At 49.5% G+C, this 26259-nt stretch overlaps 1 non-coding gene and 1 pseudogene across 1 annotated transcript; one reads left to right on the top strand and one right to left on the bottom strand.

The window, feature by feature from the left end:
• Nucleotides 1–1074: 1074 nt before the first annotated feature.
• Nucleotides 1075–1146, top strand: TRNAP-CGG (transfer RNA proline (anticodon CGG)). Its single transcript has one exon. It is a non-coding gene; the product is annotated as a tRNA-Pro (tRNA).
• An 8852-nt stretch (nucleotides 1147–9998) lies between these two features.
• Nucleotides 9999–16229, bottom strand: LOC149325800 (uncharacterized; annotated as a pseudogene).
• Between the last annotated feature and the right edge of the window lie 10030 nt (nucleotides 16230–26259).

Genomic DNA, 26259 nt, shown 5'->3' with positions numbered 1-26259 from the left:
AAGGAAACATATTTATTCAACTCGACGTTTCGATCGGAACTCCTGAAGAAGACGTAGAACATAAATACCCCCGAAAGCAGAATATTTGACAGCCGTCGCCGTAGCTCAGAGGTAGAGCACCGGACGCGTAATTCGGAGCTCGTGGGTTCGGATCCCACCGGCGGCATGTGGTTGTTTTTCTTCTGCTTTTCTAATCAATTAGCATTAAGCGATAACATATTCAGTAATATTCTAAATTTATCAACACCACAAATTAAATAAATAAAAAAAAAATCCCCTGTGCCCCTTGGTTTCTGTGGCTGTTGGCTTCTGCCCTATTTATAACGAGCCCCTCATTCCCCTTCCCTTGTTTGCTTAATTGCTTAGCGAGGGCCTCGGTTCTGGCAGCCTTGACGCCATAGGAAGCATAACAGGGTTCTCACGCAGCTTCCACCCTCTCCGTCGATGACGTTCTACGTCACACCTGCGGTAACTCAGGACGTTCCACGTCCGCCGCTTATGAACGTGGGTGGCGCTGATGAACACTCTCAAGGTTAGGTTATTTGTAAACATAAATACCCCCGAAAGCAGAAAATTTGACAGCCGTCGCCGTAGCTCGGAGGTAGAGCACCGGACGCGTAATTCGGAGCTCGTGGGTTCGGATCCCACCGGCGGCATGTGGTTGTTTTTTCTTCTGCTTTTCTAATCAATTAGCATTAAGCGATAACATATTCAGTAATATTCTAAATTTATCAACACCACAAATTAAATAAATAAAAAAAATCCCCTGTGCCCCTTGGTTTCTGTGGCTGTTGGCTTCTGCCCTATTTATAACGAGCCCCTCATTCCCCTTCCCTTGTTTGCTTAATTGCTTAGCGAGGGCCTCGGTTCTGGCAGCCTTGACGCCATAGGAAGCATAACAGGGTTCTCACGCAGCTTCCACCCTCTCCGTTCGATGACGTTCTACGTCACACCTGCGGTAACTCAGGACGTTCCACGTCCGCCGCTTATGAACGTGGGTGGCGCTGATGAACACTCTCAAGGTTAGGTTATTTGTAAACATAAATACCCCCGAAAGCAGAAGATTTGACAGCCGTCGCCGTAGCTCGGAGGTAGAGCACCGGACGCGGAATTCGGAGGTCGTGGGTTCGGATCCCACCGGCGGCATGTGGTTGTTTTTTCTTCTGCTTTTCTAATCAATTAGCTTTAAGCGATAACATATTCAGTAATATTCTAAATTTATGAACACCAGAAATTAAATAAATAAAAAAAAAAAACAAAAAAAGATCCCCTGTGCCCCTTGGTTTCTGTGGCTGTTGGCTTCTGCCCTACTTATAACGAGCCCCTCATTCCCCTTCCCTTGTTTGCTTAATTGCTTAGCGAGGGCCTCGGTTCTGGCAGCCTTGACGCCATAGGAAGCATAACAGGGTTCTCACGCAGCTTCCACCCTCTCCGTTCGATGACGTTCTACGTCACACCTGCGGTAACTCAGGACGTTCCACGTCCGCCGCTTATGAACGTGGGTGGCGCTGATGAACACTCTCAAGGTTAGGTTATTTGTAAACATAAATACCCCCGAAAGCAGAAGATTTGACAGCCGTCGCCGTAGCTCGGAGGTAGAGCACCGGACGCGGAATTCGGAGGTCGTGGGTCGGATCCCACCGGCGGCATGTGGTTGTTTTTCTTCTGCTTTTCTAATCAATTAGCTTTAAGCGATAACATATTCAGTAATATTCTAAATTTATCAACACCAGAAATTAAATAAATAAAAAAAACAAAAAAAGATCCCCTGTGCCCCTTGGTTTCTGTGGCTGTTGGCTTCTGCCCTATTTATAACGAGCCCCTCATTCCCCTTCCCTTGTTTGCTTAATTGCTTAGCGAGGGCCTCGGTTCTGGCAGCCTTGACGCCATAGGAAGCATAAGAGGGTTCTCACGCAGCTTCCACCCTCTCCGTCGATGACGTTCTACGTCACACCTGCGGTAACTCAGGACGTTCCACGTCCGCCGCTTATGAACGTGGGTGGCGCTGATGAACACTCTCAAGGTTAGGTTATTTGTAAACATAAATACCCCCGAAAGCAGAAGATTTGACAGCCGTCGCCGTAGCTCAGAGGTAGGGCACCGGACGCGTAATTCGGAGGTCGTAGGTTCGGATCCCACCGGCGGCATGTGGTTGTTTTTTCTTCTGCTTTTCTAATCAATTAGCATTAAGCGATGACATATTCAGTAATATTCTAAATTTATCAACACCACAAATTAAATAAATAAAGAAACAAAAAAAAATCCCCTGTGCCCCTTGGTTACTGTGGCTGTTGGCTTCTGCCCTATATATATATATATATATAGCCACCGCGGCGGCTTATGTTTTTCAATATATATATATATATATTGACGCCAGCGCTCGTGCAGATGGAGGCGCCTCTCAAGAAGAAGAGGAAGTGTGTGCGTGTGTGAAAGTGGAAGTGATCTGGAAGCGCACGTCTGTTGACCCGTTGTGGACCCTCAGCCGCTGCTTACCAACGTGACATCTGGTGGAGGTGCTGGGTACGTCGTTAATGCACCGCACGCCCCCTTCAAGCCGCAATTCGAGCCCCGTACAAATACCGAAGGTAGACACGCCAGTCCACCAGGGCAGTCGCCGATTACAGGGCTTACCTCCCGAATTTGGACTGCTCCCTGTTTCCCATTGTTCACGGAGGGCAGGTCCTACAACTATGAATCCTCCAGCTACAGTGTCGCCTGTCCTGCTCCACCACCAGTGAGAGCCACCCCATTTTCGCGGTCAACCACACGAGGACGCCGAAGACTGGCTGGACCAGCATGACCGGGTGGCCATCTACAATGGTTGGGGCGCTGACTGTAAGATGCGGCATGTTTATTTCGCCCTTGAAGACTACGCGAGGACCTGGTTTCTGAACAATGAATCTGGCCTTGGAACGTGGGATACGTTCAAGACAGAGTTCCTCTAAACCTTCAAGGACAGCACGTCGCGCAGGGAGAAGGCCGACCTGCTTTTAAAAACCAGACATCAACTCCCCAGCGAGAGTGTGACGGTGTATGCCGAGGAAATGAAGAGGCTGTTCCGGCGTGCCGACCCAAACATGTTGGAGGAGAGGAAGGTGAGCTTCCTTATGAAAGGTGTTAAGGAGCAGCTGTTCGCCGGCCTGGTTCGAAGTCTTCCAGTCACGGTAGCTGACTTCGTAAAGGAGGCGAGCACCATCGAAAAGTCTTTGGACATGAGGGCCCGGCAGTACGATCGTACGACAGCGTCGATGCTCACGGCCACTGTGGAGGACGCCACGGTGAAGTCGGCAGACTCCTTACGTGAGATGATACGTTGTATTGTGAGGGAGGAACTGGCAAAGCTATTTCCGGACAAGGAAAAACCTCCGCCTAGCACTCTTGCTGACGTTGTCCGTGAGGAGGTGCAGCAAGCTCTAGGCACTTGTACAGCACTACCTGTTGCCGGCCCTGTGCAGCCTCAGCCCCCAAATCTCAGCTACGCCGCCGTCACACGCCGTTTTATTCCATCGCAGCCGCCGAACCGACGTTACGACACACCTGCCTCCGCCGCTGCACGAGCTCCACCTCCCCAGCCGAATTCTCCACAGCGGCTAGGACGCCGCAGAACGGATGTCCGGAGAGCGCCAGACAATCAGCCGCTGTGCTACCACTGCGGTGAGGCTGGACATGTTTATCGTCGCTGCCCCTACAGGGAGCTGGGCCTTCGAGGATTCCCCGTCGGTTGTCATCGTCCAATGTATGGAGAACGACCGCAGGAGATCGCAGACTACATCTCGCAAGCGGACTCCGTACAGCGCCGTTTCTCTCAATCTCCATCACCGCGTCGCTACAGTTCCCCAGGGCGAGGCCAGTCTCAGAGTCCCCGCAGGGGAAACTAGATGCAGCAGCCTCTGGAGGTGCGGCTGCTCAACGACAAAGTATACAAGATCCTCCATCGCCACACGACAGTTCTCAACCAACGCCGAATTCCGTAGCCGTACCGACGATTCTTGAGCCCACGTACCTCAAAACTAGCCGATGTCCTGACGCACCCCTCCATGGCCACGACACCCTTCCTCGAGGCCGAACTCCTTCGACGCACCGCAGCCGAAACCGAACGCCTCGACATCCCCAAAGTAAGACACCACCAACTGCCGACTTGGATATTTTGGTTGACGGCGCCGATGTAACCGCGCTGGTGGATACAGGTGCCGATTATTCAGTACTTAGTGGACAATTCGCCGCGGAACTAAGAAAGGTCACAACTGCTTGGGATGGCCCACAGATGCGTACTGCAGGAGGACATTTAATTACACCTACGGGAACGTGCACGTCGAGGGTAACCGTGGAAGGCCAAACATTCTTGGCGACGTTCGTAGTGCTAGCCGAGTGCTCCCGCGACGTCATACTCGGCATGGACTTTCTGACCGAAAACGGTGCAGTTATTGATCTGCAATCGCAGTCCGTCAAGTTCTCGACCGAGAAGGCCATATCCGTGGATAGTGTTCTCCCAGCGGCGCTGCACATTCTGGACGAACACGTGACCGTGCCTCCACGCTCCAGTGTGATGGTAACCGTCGGTTCAAAGCACATACGGGAACTTGAGGGTGTCGTCGAAAGCAAGCAGCTGTTGCTACTGGACAGAGGAATTTCCGTCGCCAGGGCGGTTGTCTTCTTTGAAGATAGCAAGGTCAACGTTCTTCTCAACAACTTCAGCAACGAACACCAACACCTTAACAAGGGGACGACTGTGGCGTATATTGACGCTCTTAGTGAAAATAGGTGTGTGCATAGTTTAACATCTGCTTCAACAACTGAGCCCGACGGACTTGCTGGTGTTAAGTACGATATTAACCCAACCTTGCCGCCCGGCCAGCGAGACAAAGTTCGGGAACTGCTCAGTCGCTACCGTGGTGCCTTCGCGTCCTCGCCACGCGTCGGGCGGACGCATCTTGCGAAACATCGCATTATTACAGACGAAAATGTTCCGCCACTCCGACAGTCACCTTACCGAGTGTCTACCAAAGAACGTGAGGCTATTACCACACAGGTGGAAGAAATGCTCGCAAACGACGTTATTCGCCCTTCTAGGAGCCCGTGGGCGGCACCTGTAGTGCTTGTGAAGAAGAAGGACGGCACCTTACGATTCTGCGTTGACTACCGTCGCTTAAACACCATCACTAAAAAGGATGTGTATCCGCTGCCCAGAATTGACGACGCCTTGGATCGCTTATGCAACACCAGATATTTTTCTTCCATGGATTTGAAGTCTGGATATTGGCAAATTGAGGTAGACGAAAGAGACCGCGAAAAGACGGCATTCATCACTCCAGACGGGTTGTACGAGTTTCAGGTGATGCCATTTGGTCTTTGCTCGGCACCCGCGACTTTCCAAAGGCTCATGGACACCATCCTTGCGGATTTTAAGTGGCAAACTTGTCTGGTCTACCTGGACGACGTCATCGTTTTTGCCCCGTCTTTCGAGGAGCACCTTCGTCGCCTCGAGGAGGTCTTGCAGGCCATAACATCATCAGGCCTTACTCTCAAAGCCGAAAAATGCCATTTTGCTTATGAAGAGCTAAAGTTTTTTGGCCATGTCGTCAACCAAGAAGAGGTTCTTCCGGATCCTGAAAAAACATCCGCCATTTCCAATTTTCCACCACCGCGTGACGAAAAGGAAGTTCGTCGCTTCCTCGGGCTATGCGCATATTACCGCCGCTTCGTGGAGAATTTCTCTAAAATTGCTTCACCCCTTACTGATCTGACAAAAGCGCATGTACTATCGCGCTCAATATGAGTTGCAACGCGCGGTCATCGACCGGGGCTCGTTCCGTGGTGTGCCTCCTCCAAACAGACGCTCGGAATTCTGGGATAAACTGCTGTTCCAGGAAACAAGAGCACCCCCGCTCTGGAAAAAGTTTCTCCCAGAATTCCGAGCGACTGTTTGGAGGAGGCACGCCACGGAACGAGCCCCGGTCGATGACCGCGCGTTGCAACTCATATTGAGCGCGATAGTACCGTTCAAGTGGGAACCTCCGCAGCAGAAGGCGTTTCAAGAGCTTCAACGCCGCCTGCAGTCACCCCCCGTGCTGGCGCACTTTGATGAGCTTGCTGACACACGGGTCCACACCGATGCGAGCAACGTTGGTTTGGGTGCTGTCCTTGTTCAAGTTCAGCGGGACCAAGAACGTGTCATCGCCTATGCCAGCCGTGCACTCTCCAAGACAGAGGCCAACTATTCTGCCTCTGAAAAAGAGTGCCTCGCCATTGTGTGGGCAGTTTCCAAGTTCAGACCATACCTTTATGGCCGATCCTTCAAAGTAGTGACCGATCATCACGCACTATGCTGGCTGACCAATCTCAAGGATCCTTCCGGCCGCCTAGCTAGATGGAGCCTTCGACTTCAAGAGTTCGCCATCACCGTCATCTACAAATCCGGTCACACACATGCAGACGCAGACTGTTTATCTCGTGCTCCCGTGCAACCAGCTCCGGATGATGCTGCTGACGACGAAGAAATATTCCTGAGTGCTGTTGATACCAACGATTTCGCCGAGCATCAACGCGCCGACCCCGATCTTCGCGACGTCATTCGTTATCTTGAAGGAGCCAGCAGTACAGTTCCTAAAGCCTTCAGGCGCTCTTTGTCGTCTCTCTGCATACATAACGGTGTTCTCTTTAAGAAGAACTTCGCTGCCAACACTAGGCCGTACTTGCTCGTCGTCCCCGTGTCCCTACACAATGAAATTCTTCCCGCCTGCCATGACGAACCAGCTTCCGGCCACCTTGGGATTACTAGAACACAAGCCAGAATTCAAGAGAAGTACTACTGGCCGCGCCTGGGTCATGACGTTGCACACTACGTCCGCACTTGCCGGGATTGCCAGCGCCGTAAGATCCCGCCCGTGAAGCCAGCCGGATTCCTCAAGCCCGTTGAGCCGCCTTCGCAAGCATTTCAACAAGTCGACATGGACTTGCTGGGACCTTTCCTTACATCAGGCTCCGGGAAAAGGTGGATAATAGTAGCCACTGATTACTCACGCGTTATGCAGAGACAGCATCCCTTCCGAATAGCACCGCCCTCGAAGTAGCCCAGTGTTTTGTGCATCAAATCGTCTTACGTCATGGAGCTCCACAAGTTTTGATTACGGACAGAGGGGCTGCCTTCTCCTCTGAGCTCTTGCACCATATTCTAGTTTTTAGTCACACCAGTCACCGTAGGACGACTTCTTATCATCCCCAAACTAACGGACTGGCGGAACGTCTAAACAAGACGCTTACAGACATGCTTTCCATGTACGTCGACGTGGAACATAAAACCTGGGACGACGTCCTACCCTATGTCACGTTCGCGTATAATACAGCCGTACAAGAAACCACGAACATGACACCCTTTAGCCTCGTTTATGGCCGTCAGGTGACAACACTCGATGCCATGCTGCCCCATGAGGAAGACCACCCAAATGACGACGTTGCATCCTTCTTACAACGCGCCGAAGCTGCCCGCCAACTCGCACGGCTTCGCATTCAAGATCAACAGGGCCAGGACGCGCAACGCTACAACCTACGGAGACGGCTTGTTGAATACCTCCCAGGTGACCTCGTCTGGGTTTGGTCCCCAATCCGACGATGCGGCCTAAGTGAAAAGCTCTTGCGCCGCTATTTCGGTCCTTACCGAATTGTGCGCCGCCTTGGAGCCCTGAATTATGAAGTCGTCCCTCATGAGCCCCAACAATCTCGCCGCCACCCCCGCCCCGAGGTGGCCCACGTCGTTCGCCTGAAGCCCTACTACGAAAGGGAGCACTAACTCTTCTCGAGACCACCCCTGCGTCCGTGGCGGCATCGGGTCGATGCCTTCGCTGGAGGGGGCTAATGACGCCAGCGCTCGTGCAGATGGAGGCGCCTCTCAAGAAGAAGAGGAAGTGTGTGCGTGTGTGAAAGTGGAAGTGATCTGGAAGCGCACGTCTGTTGACCCGTTGTGGACCCTCAGCCGCTGCTTACCAACGTGACAATATTGAAAAACATAAGCCGCCGCGGTAGCTCAGCGGTTATGGTGCTCGGCTGCTGACCCAAAAGACGCGGGTTCGATCCCGGCCGCGGCGGTTGAATTTCTTTGGAGGAGAAATTCTAGAGGCCCGTGTACTGTGCGATGTCAGTGCACGTTAAAGAACCCCAGGTGGTCGAAATTTCCGGAGCCCTCCACTACGGCGTCTCACATATCCTTAGTCGCTTTGGGACGTTAAACCCCAGAAACTAAACTAAACTAAACTATTGAAAAACATAACGACTTAATTCACGACGTTTCGCCTGGAGGTGGTCGTCGTCATCGTTGGACGTCGTAAATTAAATCCTGCTATGTTTTCCAATTTCTGGTGGCTTTATATATAGCGGTGTTTACGCTTCGTTTGAGGAACATTTATTTCACTCGTCGGTTCGATCGGAAAACCGATCTTCTTCACGAGTGATTAGTCTTTGCTAATGTTTCCCCTTTTATAGGGATGGGCACAGAAGAAGTTTCAGTTTCAGTTTATTTCCCACAAGTGCAGGGCATGTACGAGGTGTGCCGAGGGTGACGGGATGAAAGCTGTGTCAAGGGCAGCTTGACTGGCCCCGTCTCCCCGAACAACATGGCAGCAAGCACGACAGTTCAGAAGGACATAAAATATATATGATGGGAAGAATAACAAGGAAGAAATGGAAAAAAATATACGAACAAGATAAGTACAAAAACAGTGAATGAGTGCATTAGTTAAAAAATACGATCAAATCTTACAGTACAGGTTAGTTAATAATGTCGAATAATTTTTTCTTCGTTAGATCCCGCAGCTGCTCTTCCGTTAGCTTATATTTGTTTAGTGTACTAGGCAGCCTGTTTCGAAGCATCTGGAGACCGTAGGTAGTACGTGATCGCGGAACGTGCTAATGTTCATGGTGGCGGGTGGAGCGAGATGACATGTTAATCTGCAAGTTTGCAACGGCTCGTAATGTTGTTATAATTTTATGGATTTCAGATTTCAAGGATGCCAGCAACTGACGCTCATAAAGCGTAGAAATTTTAGTAATCTTGTATTTAAGGAATAGGCCGGAAGTGTGGGCATTATATGGAGAGTTTGAAATGGCTCGAACTGCATTTTTTTGTAATGTAACCAATCTATTTAGTGATTTCTTGGTGCCATTACCCCAAACCAGATTACAATATAATAGATGAGGTGCAAAAAGCCTGCTATAGAGCATTAGTTTTTGGGGGACAGGTAAAAAATGTACTTTTCTCATTATACCTAATGCTTTGCAGATTTTAGTTTGTATGTTTTCGGCGTGAAAATCCCATAGCATATTTTCATCAAAAACGACACCCAGGGATTTTGCTGATGAAGAAAATTCTATTTCAGTATTATCGAACTTCAGTGGATTAATTCACGAGGTGAGCGAGAAACACATAAAAGAAAAATACACATAAAAACAATGAAATTAGGGGGAGTGTGACCCACAGAAAATAAAACGGAGAGTGCCCAGAACAGCTACTCAGTAGGAAAATACAATGTCCAGAGGCGGCCTCTGCTTTCCTAAGCACCGCAGGCTTGCTTATTGACAGGCGTGTCGAGCTCTGAGATTGTCGACAGGGTGCGTGGCCGTGCAGCAACTTTCGTGAAAAAATGCGGGTACTTGTTCCTCCTCCTGGCCGCGAGGGCAGGAAAAGAAAAAAAAAAGATATCTCGACCCCACAACAAAACAAACACAGCAAGGAAGAAAAAAAAAGAGAGAACAAAAAGAGATTTTCTGAAGAAGTTAGCGCAAAAAAACGTACAAAAGGCCGAAAGAAAGGACACATAAGACATTCACGAGCGCTACTACCAACTGTTTATTCATGCGGTCGTACAAGGCACAGCAGATAGCAACAAGTTACTAAAAAAAATCTGTGCCTCCCCCGTAACCGAGAGTAGGGTAAGCATGAGGTGGTGGTGAAAAACATTTATGGGAAATTAAGTTCTTTACAGAAATTTGATTGGGGTAGGACCCTATTGGCCCTTTCCCCTTACAATACTGGGTGGAGCCCCTATTCCGGTGCCCCATTGGCAAGCAGCGCCGCCCTCGTCCGTTGAATCAAAGCATTTTGGCTCTTTAGGTGTTGACAGCCGAGCAGGGCCGCCTCCCAGTCCTCTCTGGTGGTGTTGGGGTTGGGGGGGATAGATGGATTTGATTGACACGCCCAAACCATGTGGAAGGTGTCAGCCACCTCCCAACAGAACTGGCACGCGCCATCAAATGATGTATTGAAATGTTTAAGCACCGCCGGGCACAGCACAGTGTTAGTAAGAATTTTGATGACGAGGCGCTCGTCAGCGCGATCCAGACCCTTACAAGTGGCCGGGTAGCGCCGGTGCTCCTCCTTGTAGTAATCGGTGATTTGTTTGAATGTAAGGGCCAGATTGTCTGATTGGGAGTACCCTTCCAAGGACAGGGAGATAGCCCGGGGAGAGAGTGCGCGGGCGGCCTGATCGGCCTGTTCGTTTCCATGGAGTCCCTGGTGACCGGGGGCCCAAATCAGGTTGCGTGGAGTTGGATCTTCGCATCGACAGCTATATTCCAGTATGCGCCAGGCAAGCGGGGGAGCCCAGCCAAACTCGTAGTTGCGACAGGCCCCTCGCGAGTCGGTGATGATGTGTTTTGACTTGGGATTCGTGAGAGCCAGAGCAATGGCAATCTCCTCCGCGTGTGTTGCGTTGTAGGCTTTGAAAGTGAGCCCGTTAACTGTGTTTGTGTTGTGTACGACTGCGGCCGTGTACCACCCCCCGTGGTGTGGACCGGCAACGCCTACGTAATACACGTGTTCTTGGTTACCATAGTATCGCGCCAACGGTTCTGCGCGCGCCTTGCGACGACCGCTATGGCCTTCTCTGGACATGTTGCGGGGAAGGGGTCGGACCCGGAGGGCGCGTCTCCAGGGTTCTGGCACTCTCTCCCTTTCCTCAATGTGGTAGTTATGTTTGATGTGTAGCCGGTCCAAGAGGCGGCGACCGGACGTGGTCTGTGCAAGACGCGTGTATTGGTTGACTAAGTGGCCTTCTCGAAGCTCCCGAAATGTGTTCACCACGCCCAAGGCCAGAAGCCTCTGGTTGGACGTGGTGACCGGGAGATCGAGAGCCCGCTCGATGACTTTCCGCAGGATGACCTCCAGTTGGTCATCATCGTGTTTGCGCAGGTGCAAGTAGGGAGTAGAGTAGAGGAATCTACTCGTTACGAAAGCATGGGCAAGCCGCAGTGCATCCCTGCTTCGTAATCCGCCCCGCTTGTTGGAGACCCGGCGGACCATGCGGCCTACCTGGTCTCCCACCGTGCGAAGTTTGGCTAGGGTGGTGTCGACTCTGCGTTGGTGGTGTATGAAGAGGCCAAGGACGCGGATCTCCTTGGCCTCCCGTATCGGTCCCGAGGGGAGACTGATGCGAAGCGGTGTTGTGTCCCGAGGGGAGGGACGTAAGTGCACAAATTCTGATTTAGCTGGGGCGCACTGGAGTGCGCAGTAGGCCGCGTAGTCGTCGACTAGGGTCGCCGCTGCTTGCAGGCAGGACTCCATGTGGCCCAGGTTACCTTGCGTGGCCCAGATTGTAATGTCATCCGCATAAAGAGTGTGATGTATTTGGAGGGAAGACGAAGCATTGCCAAATTGAAGAGCAGGGGAGACAGGACCGCGCCTTGAGGTGTTCCCCTCGAGCCGATGGTGTATGGCCCGTGTTCCGCATCTTGTATGCGTATATAGGCTTGACGGTCTGTAAGAAATTGTCTTATGTAATGGAATGTTTTGTGGCCACAGTTGGTGTTACTGAGGTGGTCCAGGATTACTTCAAGTTTGACGTTGTCGAATGCGCCTTTAAGATCCAAGGCCAGGACCACCTTGTCGTTGTGGCTCAAGCAACCTGAGGGGAAAACCTCAGGTTGCTTGAGCCAACGTTTCGACAAGGGGACTTGTCTTCGGCTGGGCAAAGCGTTCATCATTGGCAGGGATTAAACAGGGCCTTCGCTCCGAGGAGGAAGGCCCCGAGGGTGGGAAAGGAAAGTGGTGTGAGAGGGGATGCGTGTCAGGAAGGGGAGGGAGGTGAATCTTGATTCGTTAAGCTGCAATAGTCGAAAAACTTATATCCCGAGGGTGTGTAATGAACAAAGGCTTTGAAGGGGCTGCGACGGGGGGTTGGCGCTGGATGGACCTGAAAAACTCAGATAAGAGGATTAGTCAGCGTGGTACAGGGAAATGAGAACAAGGCAAACAAAATAGGCTGGCACTGGAAGGAGAACGAAAGGGGGGGCATTTACAAGGAAGGACAAGGCAGGGGGGGAGGGGGGGGGGGGGAATGGCTCGAGTTCAGAGAAAGCCAAAAGGTGGGGGCAGAGGGGGTAACAGGAATGTCATGGTTTCCGAGAACTGATAGTAGGGGTTTAGGAGAAAAAAAAAGGTGAACAAAGGGACAGGGTGAGAAGGCCGGAAATGTGGTGGAAGATATGACATGGGAAGGGTGCAAAGAGCGATAGTATACTCAGAAGTACTTGTATTTCGGCGTGTTGGTTCATAACTTTTCAGGAGGACACAGGGGCGCAACAAAAGACACGGACATAGAAGCAGACAGGGACAAGGGCTTGTCCCTGTCTACCTCCACGCCCGCGCCCCCCATCGCGCCCCCGTGTCCTCCTGAAAAGATAATATACTTATGCGAGGTTCTAGGAAATGGTCTGACCACGTGCGAGACATTTGTTAATTTAAATTGATGCTAACCCTGAAATGTACCTGGGAGATTCCAGGTTTCCTCTGGACATGTTAACCCCTGTTGGTTGCAGTGTTTTAAATTTGTGGATTAGGAATGCTTCTCTGTATTTTCTGTCCCTAGTCGATTTGAAGCCTGACTGAAGAATGAACAATTTGAGTTCGTCGAATTTGTGATGGCGTTGATTAAAATGGGTCGACACTGCCTTCTGTTCATTCCGTGTTGTGTCAGCCCGGTGCCCGTTGAATCTGGCACTCATTGTTTGCCCGGTTTCTCCGATATATTGTCTCTGGCAGAAGGAGCACTGGATCATGTAGATAATATTGTGGGGACATTCTTGTGGGGACATTCTTGTGGGGACATCGTTGTGGGGACATTCTACAGGATCGAAAATGTCGTGGTGGAGCTGCAGAAGTATATCCTGTGCTGACTTGTGAGGACGAAAACCGAACATAGTGTCCGCGAAAATGGGCTGTGTTTCGAGATAATCGGAGATTCTGTCACTGACCATCGTCTCCATCAGCTTGCCGACACAAGACGTGAGGGAGATGGGGCGAAGGTTCTCCACATCAATAGGTTTGCCGGCCTTCGGAATGAAGGTCACGAGAGCCGATTTCCAATTTAGAGGAAGAGGAGTCTCTCCGTCCCAATTTGAGGAGCGCGGCGTAGGCTGCGTCGGGAAGGTTGGCTAAGAGCTTGACCGTAACCTTGTCGCGCCCGGGTGCAGTGCCCCGCTTCAGTTTGCTTAAGGCCGCCCGGAGGTCGTGGAGCTGGAACGGAGTGTCCAGCTCGGTGTTCTCTTCGCCTGCATAAGAGTACGCCGCCGGCCGGGGGTCCTTAGTGGTGCACAGGTATCGATCCCTGAGCCTGTGCGCTAGCTGTGTTGTCGATCCTGTAATGTTGTGCAATGCCCTTTGCAAGTGGCGTTGGGTTCCCGTGCGTGTTTGTATTGGATCGATGAGAGCGCGGAATAGGCGCCACGTGTTGCGTCCAGACATCTGGCGTGCAGCCGCGTTGCATCGGTCCACCCAGTTAGTGTCGGCTAGCTGAGTAGCATATTCCGCTGCCTGTTGTGTGAGTTCGAGGATGCGTTTCTTTAGGCGTCTGTTATGTTTCTGTTTCTTCCATCGTTTGGTGAGGCTGCGGCGGGCCTCCCAAAGGTGGAGCAAGTGGTTGTCCACGTCCGTTTGTGTTTCTGTGAGCTGTATCTGCTTTTCGTGTTGTGTGAGTGTAGACGTGAGCGATTTGGACCATGCGTCGTATCCCGACTGGAGGGTGTCTACGATGAGTAGAGAGGTGCGGAAAGTCGTCCAGTCCGGGACACGAGCTTGTTTTAGTGAGCGTTTCAGGGGACGCATGTAAATGGTTGTGTTGATTATGCAGTGATCACTACCCAGAGTCGTCTGTATTCAGCCAGTCGGCATGGCGTATGTTGCGTGTAAATGTGAGGTCCGGGCAAGTTTCTCGTTGAATCGAATTGCCGACACGTGTTGGGTTGGCGGGGTCAGTGTGTAAAGTGAGTCCAAGTGGGGAAAGAAGTTCCGCGAGCTTCCTCCCACGTCTGTCCTCCCGGGGGTACCCCCATAGCCTGCTCGGGGCGTTGAAATCCCCGACGATCAGAAGGGATCCCTTCCAGCCACCTGCATAGCTTGGGTGAAAATTTCATTGAACGTGACATTCTTAAGTTTAGGTGGGCAGTAAATGTTTAGAATGTGTACAGGTGGGTCAGACCGCTTTAGGGGAACCACTGACACCATCGTGTACGGGAAAGGCGGTGTTGTGGGGAGCGTGACCTCCTGCGCAGTGTACTGCTTGTGAACAAGTATATATGTCTGCGGGTTGTGTTGAAATGTAGTGTAGTTTGCTAGTTTGGCCCCGGCGCCGGGTTCCTGGAGGGCAACCACGGCAACGAGGAACTCAAAGGTCTCAAGATAGAGGCGGAGATGAGTCCGCTTCGTGCGGTTCTTGAGACCACGGCAGTTCCACTGCGTTAGTGTAAGCGGCTGAATTGTTCTTGCTCGCGACTTAGTGTTGGGGGCCATTGTCGGAGGCGGAGGGTGGGGTTACGTTGTTAAGACTCCCCAGTCCGCTAGTGCCCGGCGCAGACGTGCAGGAGTCCTCCGAGAAGTCAAACTCATCGGGAATAACTCTGTTGAATTTGGAGGGGCGGTTAGCGTCCCTGATGGGCCCTACGCGTTTAAGGACGCGCGGATTGTCTTTTATCCATTTTTGGATAATGTGAGTTACGGCTTGTGTCACCTGTACGATGACACTCTCCACCTGACGCGCAATGGTATCGTGGATAATTTTGGGGAGGTCAGCCAATTGTGTTTCAATCGCGGTCACCCGGGTTTCTAGGGCCGCGGCGCGATTCGCCACAGGAGTGGGAATCTCCCTGTCTGTGATGTTTTCTTCCTCGCCGCTCGACGCGGACGGAGTAGGGAATTGGGCTTTGAGCGAATTAAGCTCGCTGGCTAGTTTTTCGTTTTGAGCTCGCAAGAGGGCGAGCTCGCGCTTGAGTTCCTGCGTCTCGGCGGTGCTGGTGGGGGAGGAGGGAGGAGGGGAAGGAGAGGAGGCGATCCTCGCCCAGCTGCCTACCTTGGGTTGGTTTCAGGCGGCGCCGCCAGATGAAGCGCTGAGAGCTGGGAATTCCGCTGCTCCGGGTGGTGGCGGTACCGTTGCTGTCTTGCCAGGTGGAGGCCGTGGCGTCTTCTGGTTGTTTTGCTGCCGGCCGGTGGCGTGACTTCCTCGTGTCGCGCCGGAATTGGCTCCCTTGGGTGGCTTGATTGGCGGCCTGGGCCCTGGCTGTGGAAGCCGGATGAATTTGCTGGTGCATTCGCGGGAGCTGGTGAGGTGCGGGCCCCCGCATATTATGCACATTGGATTGCAAACGTGGGGGGCCATCCCCTCAGTACCAACCCCCACGTTCTGGCCACAAAGGCCGCATCTTTCTTTGACCGGGGTGGGACAGTTGTCCACCCGGTGCCCCAGCGTGCCGCAACGGTAGCACGCTGGCACCGTTTTCTTATACTCCTTGACGGGAGTCAGTTCTGCATTGTAGTGGACGTAACGCGGAACGTTGCGTCCCTCGAAAGTGAGCACAGCTACATTCGATGTTCCCAGCTTGCGCACATGGACTAATTCACCACCGCGCCACAGCACACTATGTTTCAATGATTCGCTGGTTTCAAGGTTATGCACAGTAATCACACCACGACACACATCACCGGTGAGCCTGAGGTGTCCGTGAAGCGGTAGCGATCCTTCGCTGGTGGTAATTTGGATGTCCGTCAGAAGCTTTTGAGCCACCTCGGGGTTCTGCGTGCCGCAGACGATGATATTTTGTTCCCAATTGGGAGAAATTGTAATCGCATTCATATGCTGTCTGCCGATGAGTTGAGAAATGGCAGCGCCGAGCTCACCGTGCTGAAATGCTGTCTTGAGGGCGACCGTACTGCGTGGCCTCAGCACGATCACGTAATCGTCAGGGTTCATCCTGACCGTTGGCTCAGGCGTCCACTTGGAGACTGGTGAAAATGTCTTTTGTGGACATTTAGAACACGGAAGCTACCGGCGCTTGTATGCCGGTCCTGTAGGAGGGCTTAGAGTGTCTCGTTAAATCTCGTTAAATCTCGTACGGTTCCCGGATGTTCTCGTTTCAGTGCCCGGATGAGTGGAATTCAGTGCCCGGTTGTTGGCCCTCGGTCTCGGCGTGACGTCACCCCACTGCCGACAACGGGAGCTAAAAGCATTTCATGCTTAAAAAACGAGTCTAAAAAAGGAGCGTAATACACGTGAACAGATGTCTCACTCACACAACGCTTGGGCAATTTTTTGATATAATAAGCCTGTAGAAGTGGCCTCGCCTTATCATTCCCGGTCTTCCCAAGAATCGTGGTCCTCTCAAATCTTGCCGTGCATGTGCGGTCACACGTAGCAAGGAGCTGCACGAGGTTCGCATTTGTGTCCTCATTTTCTACGGTATCGGCATGCTCCCGCAGCCGGTCATTATTGCAGCGGCCAGTTTGGCCAACGTATGAAGCCCCACAAGAGAGGAGGATGCGGTAAAGCACACCTGTGGCACATTTAACATAGGCGTCCCATGCTTCTTGTTGCAGCCCCCGCCGGCACAACCAGTCATGCGAGTGCAAAGCTTTGACAGCTTGTTGGGTGCACAGAGCACCAAGGGCACATGGTGCCTGTCAACTACTTTTTTTAGGTTGTGGGAGAGTTGGTGGGCATAAGGGACCACCAGCGGCTTTGAGGAAGGGGGTTGAGTCTCTTCTTGGCGCCTTTTTGATTCTGCATCAGTGTTCCAACGACAGCTGAAATGAGCGGTCCAGGGAAGCCTGCTCTTAAATGTCGCGAAACCTGATCATTTATACTCTGTTGAATTTCATGAGGGCAAGATTTTTGAAGAGCAGAATCCAAGCAAAGTTAGGATTTTACCACCTTGGAATGTGCCGAGTCATAGCTGAGCAACTCTTTGTTGGCTCTGGGGAGTACATCCAGCAAAGATGTATTCATAGAGCTTTTGAAGCATGGCACTGTGATACCTCTTGTTACTAGCTTTGAATGGCATGATATATACGGAAACAGAGGCTTATTACCGCGGGGTTCGAACGGCCAACAAAAATCTGCAAGGGTAAAACACAGGCGGAGGTCTGCAAATTTGATGCGGCTAAATGAGGTGCTGCTTTCTTTCCTTTCTACAGCCGGATAAGGTGGCAGGGTTTGTTTTAGTGCTTAAAGATCCTTTGTTTTCGAAAGCACGTGTCGCTGTGCGTGATGTGTCCAGGGAGTGTAGTAAAATGTATGTTTACATGAGGTCAAAAAAAGCTGTGTAATGAATAAAACATTACAAAGCTGGCTCAAGACATGAACAGATAACACTAGTCTTTGTTTCAGTACATTTCTTTCTGCAAGACGTTAGAGATCTACTGTCCATTTGCCATAAATGTGTCTGAACGGGGTACCTGGTATATATAAGTCGTTGTGTTTATTCAATGGCAGCTCAGCTTGATCTCTGTAGACCATGATTTCCAGGTAAAAATATCACTTAAGTAACCGACTTCCAGAGAAAAAATGCTCCAGAACCTTTAGCCTTTTTATTGACGTGAAAGATTTGTTCTACTCCATTCTTCACGGCGAACTGCTAACGACTGTCAGCGAATGTATCGATCGACGCGGAGTGCGTGCTTTCAAGACGCTTCCAGAATCTCCATGGAAAGGTTTTTGGTCAAATGTTTAGGGAAATCCCCCAAGGTGGAGTAGATTTGTAATAAGGAAGTAATTACTTATTGACATCCACCCAAGCGCAGCCACACGGCTGCAAAGGAAAGCTATACAGCTTTCTCAGAAACTTCGCAGTTAAACACAAATTTGTCCTGGTCCGGGGTTCGCTTTTTGGACTTGCTCTTCCTCCTTATGTTCAGTCTACGTTCACGGAATCGAACTCGGCGATTTTCATTAAAAAAAAATGTAAGTATCGGCTTCTGCATTGCCCCCCTACTCAGTGATAGCGATCTAGCGAAATGTGACCATGTCCCCAAAGACTTTCTTCAGACAACAATGGCCGTAAGAGCATTTAGGCTTGTTGACACTTGTTTTGCTTTTGTTTGCACTGACTGTTCTAGAACGTAACTTCCAGCCAAAGTTTCGCTTATTCTGTGCACTTTTGCTGACTGCGTCACCCCACATCCAATCAGTCACAATATCCCTGTTCATAACCGCATCAGATTTGTAGATCTTGGCCTGTACTTCACCCGTGCACATGTTTGTTTCCGCTTCGAACTCCGCGGTAATTAGCCTCAGCTTCCGTACGAATCATGTCATACAAAGGTAGTAAAAAGACTTATCACACTGTCATTCTTTAACAGCTCTGCAACTAAACATTGCTGTCATAAGAAAGCATTTGAGCTTTACAGAAGAGGTGAAAATACAGCTTTTGGTTGATTGCTCACGTATCTAATGCAGGGAAAACTCGTCGAAAACGTTTCTGTGCGATTATTTATCTGCATGGCATCTCGCACAACCTGAGAAGAAGTTGAAAAAAAGAACTCGCCGATGTCTTATCGGCACCTGATCGTCTGGCTGGCCTGTGCGGAGTCATGAACACTGAAAATGGCAAACAGCCTAAGTACACGCCGAAGCACCAACAGCGCTTCGTCGATTATAAACAGGCGGTCCTTCATTCTATTTCGTTGCCCAGCGGTGCACAATATGTAAAGCAGAATAGACAGCCTCTAAATAAAATATAATAAGAACACAGTTAAGTTTGAAAAGTGAAGTCTAGTAACGTCAGCTTTCACTGCCGAGATTTAGCCCAAGCAGAAAGCACAGAACCTGTGTTACACTGTATAGTGATACCGCAGCGCTTGCAAAGAATCGTTGCCGCGAGAAGTAAACGGAGCTCTGAAGATTAGAAGGAGTTCGGACCCCTTCAGTTGCACTACTTCACAAGGAGCTGCGACTTCTGGGGGAAGCTTGATCATTGTATGGCTCGGAGCTTTTCTATTTGTCTTTCTTTCCTTCTCTGCGCGTATGCTCTCAATCACTTCCACGCAATTTGTGATAGATACTTGATGACGCGGAAATAGACCTTCAGTTGTTAGTCAGAGCTCTGTTCGTCTTATTCTTAGTCCTAGTGTGTGTCGCAGATTGTGCCATTCACTTCACGATATCCGAAATCTGACGTTTTCAATAGAATGAATCGATCCAGCAATGGCGGCGTAGCATTTGCTGCATGCCTGCGCTGCTTTCCGGAAATGTTTGTGACGTCAATAAACCTCAGAGGCACAGCGCATCACATATGAAGCATATTGCACCAGTCGCATATTGTACCAGTTGAAGACAAAATTCATAGCAGTTCTATTCAATACAATTCGAAGTACTTTTCACTTCAACAAAGGCCACTGCGAGTAAAGGAAGTCTAGCTCTAAGACGAAATACTGTTATTAACCCCCTGGGTGTACAGCTATAAGAAGTGCTAAATGCGCGTGCAATCAACAAGTTGAATATTCATTTTTACTGCAAGCTCCTTTGTCGTGCATGCTATTTTTGAAGCATTCGCAGACTATTTTATTCGGTAACTTTTACCTGCGCTATTGATATCTTCTGAACTGCTCTGTCATTAATTACGATTTCCTGAATCCAGCTGCGAGCAGCTATAGACTTTTGGAATTTCAATGCTCTTATTGCGAATTTTTTTTGCCCACTCATAACAGGTCTAGAGAGGCGAAATCACTGCCTGAGCAAAACGATGCAAAAAAGCCTGAGCAGAGTTTCCGCCGTTCATGAATTCGTGCCTTCCTGTAGAGCTGTTGTTGGAAGGCAAGAGGCAGATACAAGAAACTAGTGGAGATTTTTTTTTTTTCGAAGCGAGCGAAATTCAGAAACTAAGGCCAACGGAAACTTTATTAAAAACGAGTAACGAGAGACAAAGAGGGCAATGTCATTAGCAATATGGATAAGATAGTTAAAGTAGCCGAAGAGTTTTACACAAATCTATACAGTAGCGATTGCAATAAGAATGTTACTGAGAGAGGCAGTGGAACACAGCAATGGGACATCCCGCCAGTAACGAAGGAGGAAGTATAGAAAGCCTTGGGAGCAATGCAGAGGGGGAAAGCAGCTGGTGAGGATCAGATAACAGCAGATTTGTTGAAGGATGGAGGAGAGATTGTGCTAGAAAAACTAGCCACCCTGTATACGCAATGCCTTGTGACCTCGAGCGTACCTAGAGCTTGGAAAAACGCTAATATTATCTTAATTCATAAGAAAGGAGACGCCAAGGACTTGAAGAATTACATACCGATCAGCTTACTGTCTGTTGCCTACAAGGTATTTGCTAAGGTAATCGCTAATATAGTCTGGACAACCTTAGACTTCAATCAACCAAAGGACCAGGCAGGCTTTCGTAAAGGATACTCGACAATGGACCATATTCACGCAATCAGTGAGGTGTTAGAGAAATGCGCAGAATATAACCAGGCCCTATATATTGCGTTCATTGATTACGAGAAAGCATTCGACTCAGTAGAAACCTCAGCAGTCATGCAGGCATTGCGGAATCAGGGTGTAGAAGAGTGCTGTGTGAAAATATTGGGAGATATTTATAACGATTGCACAGCTACCATAGTTCTCCATAAAGTGAGTAATCAAATTCCAATAAGGCAAGGTGTCAGGCAGGGAGACACGACCTCGCCTATGCTATTCACTGCCTGTTTACAGGAGGTATTCCGGGGCCTGAAATGGGAACAGTTGGGGATAAGAGTTAATGGAGAATACCTAAGTAATTTGCGATTCGCTGTTGACATTGCCTTGCTAAGTCACTCAGGACATGAACTGCAAAGCATGATCAATGAATTAGACAGCCAGAGCAGAACCGTGGGGCTAGAAATTAACATGCAGAAAGCCAAAGTAATGTTCAACAGCCTACCAAGGGAACTGTAGTTCTCAATTGGTAGCCAGGTGCTGGAAGTAGTAAGAGAATACGTCTATTTAGGGCAGGTAGTGACAGCTGATCCAGATCACGAGAGGGAAATAACTAGAAGAATAAGAATTGGGTGGAGCGCATATGGCAGGTTATCTCAGATCACGAATGGCAGTTTACCAATATCCTTTAAGAGAAAAGTATACAACAGGTGTATCTTACCAGTACTCACCTATGGGGCAGAAACGTGGAGGCTAACAAAGAGGGTTCACCTTAAGTTAAGGACAACGCAGCAAGCTATGGAAAGAAAAATGATAGGTGTAACGTTAAGAGATCGGAAGTGGGCGGAGTGGGTGAGAGAACAAACGCGAGTTAATAATATCCTTGTTGAAATCAAGAGGAAGAAGTGGGCTTGGACAGGGCATGTAATGCGAAGGCAAGATAACCGCTGGTCCTTAAGGGTAACGAAGTGGATTCCAAGAGAAGGCAAGCGTAGCAGGGGGTGGTCGAAAATTAGGTCGGCGGATGAGATTAAGAAATTTGCGGGAATATGGTGGCCCCGGCTGGCGAAGGACACAGTTAATTGGAGAGACATGGGAGAAGCATTTGCCCTGCGGTGGGAGTAGTCAGGATAATGATGATGATGATGATGATGATGAAATCCACGCACCTTTCCTTTGGAACAACCATGAAAACGAAACGGACCAAATATTTATCTTTTTTGAGCACTCTACATAATATCCTGGAAAACGCTGTGGCTACTGCAAACAAGAATATTGGCAGTGGCTTAGCTCTCGTTAAGCCTGGATATACAAGCGAAAATCTGCAGTTATGCTTTGTTTGACGTCATGGCTGTCGCAGTTCGCGCGCACTGCACTAGGAGCAACACGACAATGGTGTAGGTAAGCGCGTTATATAGCCCTCCTTGCGCATGCATAGTAACTGTGGTAGACACGCGGTTGCAACGAAAGATCGAAGGATTACGAGGAGGCGAGCGCGCGGTAGTAGCGGCGGTGAGGAGGCGGCGCACAGGCGCAGTAGCGTGCGGCTGCGGCGAAAGGTCAGCCGGCGGAGTCGGCGCGGCGGCGGTTGCGGCCACCTGCTCCGCGCGTGACGTCACTCGGTTTCGCGCATGCGCAGCGGTAGCAAATCTTGGCTCCGGCGGCTCACGCGAAGCGCGGCTGTGGTGCGGGTAGTAAAGCTTTTCGCTTCAAAGTTTCTCAGTTTCTGTCTTGAAGAAATATCACTGTTTCAATTTAATAACACCAGTTGGGTCTGTCGCAGTCTGAACTATCAAAACCACAGCAACGTAAACAGTAAGTCATCAGGAAAACATGTAACCGACTGTATAAGCCGTGTCTTACAGCTGCATAAGGTTGGATACTGCTTACCATAGAGATTTTCAGAAACAACAAAAAGTCAAGGAAAACAGCTTGACAACGCCGTACCGAACATTTGATGATCATAAAATGGTGAATGTGAGCAGCAGGAGCAACAGCGAGTACTTCAACGAGGACAGTTGGGATGTGTTTCCCTTTCGCTTTCAAGCGTCACAGTGGCGGCGCAAAATGGCTTTAAATAAGCATTTGTGGTGAAACGTTTAGGGGAATCCACCATTGTGGAGTAGATTTGTAATACGGGAGTAATTACTCATTGACATCCACCCGAGCGCATTCATACGGCTACAAATGAAAAGCTAAACAGCTTATCGCCAGTAGGCTGTTTGAATTATCGCAGGTCCGCCGGGAATTAAATGGCATGTCTGTGATCGCCCATGCCATCATGTGCATCGCCTTGCGGCCGCGCAACACTGTATATGTGTGAGGCTTCTTTTATGGAATTCGAGCAAACAACGCCCCCTCTTTTTTTTTCTTCAGCTACGCAGACCTCTTGCTCTGCTATATCTTCAGTGTCTTCAGCATCTTCTACGTGATTTGGGCCTACGCCAATTTATACGCCGAGTAAGTGAACTTGGAAGCCTCTGAATACACAATCGTAGTTGACTCACAGTAAGCCACCATGTGCTCGCCTTCAATACCACGAGTCTTGCCGGTAGTATTTTTTTTCTTGAATAGCAGAAATGGGTTCCTGAGTGAAACGCAAATCTTGCAGCACGAAGGCACACGTAGCTTGATATGTTACGCTAAATAGTCGCGTGTATTGCACTCTTCACGCGTGTCCTAGTTCTTGCTTGCGTTCCGACTACGCAGGTGCTTTTTTTTTCGTGTTAATTGCCTGTATGCAAAAAGGAATAGCGTTGCCAGCATAATAGCACCCTTTTTTTTCTTATTAAATGCGTTCTTAGTCGATGCGTTCGCTCTTAATGACCACACGTTCTGGTTTTGTTTCACCTTCCCTATAGCACAATGAGTGACCTAAAATTATTTGCTCTTTTTCGTTTTTTGGGGGGAAATTTCTCCTCTTAGGCCAGACAAGGCGCATCATTTATGAAAGAATGAGATATTTCAAACCCCATATAACTCCAGTATTGCCTAATTTATCCTTGCGTTTCGCTTATGTACGCTAAATAAAAGGTGGGCACACACTGAAAGGCCCCACGCCCTACTCTGCTTAGAGTAGGGCGCTCATTAAGCTTATGTGAGCGGCTTTAGAGGTGCAAAATTTTCAGCACGTCGCTCTAAAAGAGTCGGTAGCGACAAAGTAGTCAGGTGCTCCGATTCTTGGCAGGATGGTGCGGATTAAGGTGGTAGTCACTGAAAAGCGCTGTAGGTTACTCATGGTGCCCTCGTTCGCGTTCGGTGCCTACCCAAAAAGATGCAAACCTCGTGCCATTACACCAGTCCATATACACACATTGCCGTATAGCATTCAACCGGTGTCGATTTATAAACGATAGGCGAACCGGGCGTTCCACCTAAGACATCTAGCAATTTTGAAAAGTGTCTTTTCTAGGTTGAAAAAACGCTCTCCTCGCTACAGTATTGCAGGCAAGCTGCGCATCAGAATGCATTCAAAACGTATTTACTTTCCCCTGGGTTGAGTAAAATCAAATAGTTAATTTTTGAACTATTAAACCTGGGATCCTTAGGTCGCCTCCACTATGGATATACGCATCTAACACAAATCTTCGCTTTTTGATACAAGATTGGTTTGGTTTATGGGATTTAACGTCCCAAAGCGACTGAGGATATGATATAGGCCGTAGTAAAGGGCTCCCGAAATTTCGGCCACCAGGGGTTCTTTAACGTGCACTGACATCGCACAGTACACGGGCCTCCAGAATTTCTCCTCCATCGAAGTTCGACCGCCGCGGCCGGGATCGAACCCGCGTCTGTCGGGTCAGCAGCCGAGCACCATAGCCACTGAGCCACCGCGGCGGCTTTTATATTAACAAACAAAAAGCAAATGATAAAGAGAGGCATAGAGAGGCGACGAGTGCCGAGGAGGCATCAGTGCTTTCTCATACTCCCAATGGGGTCGCCGCAGTGACCTCCTTTATTAAACTACGTTTCATGTATTCTTCATAAATAGAGGGGCACATGAACAAAACTTAGTCTTGCAAAAGCACTTTCACAATTAGTCTGCAAAGCCCCGTATTGTTGGCATGTCGCAGGCTTACCTAAACAACCAAATGCTGCTTAAAGTGTCTCACGGCATGGTTACAAACTACACCACTTAAACAAACTGATGGTAACGAAAAAATAATGACGCCAACGAAGTTCCTGAAAAACCACCCCGCTTTCTTGAGGAGATGAAGCGCTACAAATATCACGGGCGCCATGCTGGAAGGCCTCAATTTGGCGAAACTGAGGATCTTCCCAAGCTCTGACAACGCCGTCAGATCAGAAAACTAATGATATCAAAACACAAAATACAACCCTCGGTCCGCCTCCGGTTTCATTGGGTTATCTGGATATACTACGGAGTAATCATCACATGGGCGTCGCCTCATGGGCTGTCGGCAAAGCAAGGGTCGCGTGATTCGACTGCCGGTGCGCGTCTTTCGTTTGTGTGGCGTTTCATTGAAGGCATTATCTGTGCAAGTAATTATAGAAACAATGGTTTAGTTTATTTTTCTTAAGTACTTAGCGCAACTTTATAAGCAACTTTACGCGCAAGATGCGCATTGAGTGCGCGTTAGGATAATGTGTAAGTTATTATTCTTTGTGTCCTATGGCGAGGGAACGCTAAGGTGGCGTCATCAGCTGACTGTCGGTGGCAAACACAGCGGCGAGGTAGACCGTGTAAACGGCGTAACCAAGGGCGTCAATAAACTCGCAGTTCGCGATTTACTATTTACTTCTGCTTGTAACATCTCTGAATGTGCAAAGTTCAATTCCGTGAGAGTGCGAGCATCGTAGAATATACATAGAGTGTACAAAAGGGAGTCAGCCTGAACGACTACGATGCAGCAAGGAGGTGGCGCTGGCGATGGATCCCGCATAGCAACATAACAACGCGTCAGCAAACTGAAAGTAGGTTTATATGTAAGGTTTCATTTATAACATTATGAGATTGTAAGATCTAGGTCACTGTCGTAATAACGATTTGAGCGTGCTAGTTCAGAAGACGTTAATAGACATATGTCCCTTCGAACTTTAACGCAGTACAAGTGGGCCCGCGAAAATTTAAAGTGCTACGTTAGTCCGTGCATCGAATAGAAGCCACGCCTGCACCGTGGGTATTTTTCATAGGCGAATAGTAACCTGGCGGAAAGCAAACCTAGCCCCACACTACCTCCCGCGGAGACGCCTAGGTAGGGACGGATTGCTTCTGTTTGCCATTAAGAGCAGCACAGCTACTTGCTTTCCTGGAGCAGAATCCCTGTTTACCTTGGGAGAGCAGAGACTGGTCGGCGTCTTTTGCAGGATATGAAAAGGAGCTGCAGTGGTGAGAGATTGCGAAACACAATGAATTGGGCCCTGCAGTAAAGGACACAGCAGAAAAACCATGATATTGGTACAAAATTGAGGTTCCAAACATGTTATAAATATCCAGCCCTGCCACATAACCTCCCATTTATACTATACAAAAACACACACATTTTACGATTGGGTAGAAGAGGTTCACGGTCTCTTTTTTTGTGATTGCTATGTTCTGGTAATGCTTTTGTTTTGTTGCACTTTATGT

The sequence above is a fragment of the Amblyomma mixtum genome, chromosome 10 (genome assembly GCF_055824585.1).
Source record: "Amblyomma mixtum isolate Tamu chromosome 10, ASM5582458v1, whole genome shotgun sequence".
NCBI lineage: Eukaryota > Metazoa > Arthropoda > Arachnida > Ixodida > Ixodidae > Amblyomma > Amblyomma mixtum.
The sequence above is the reverse complement of the archived record's forward strand: the minus strand, read 5'-3'. Positions and strand labels throughout refer to the sequence as shown.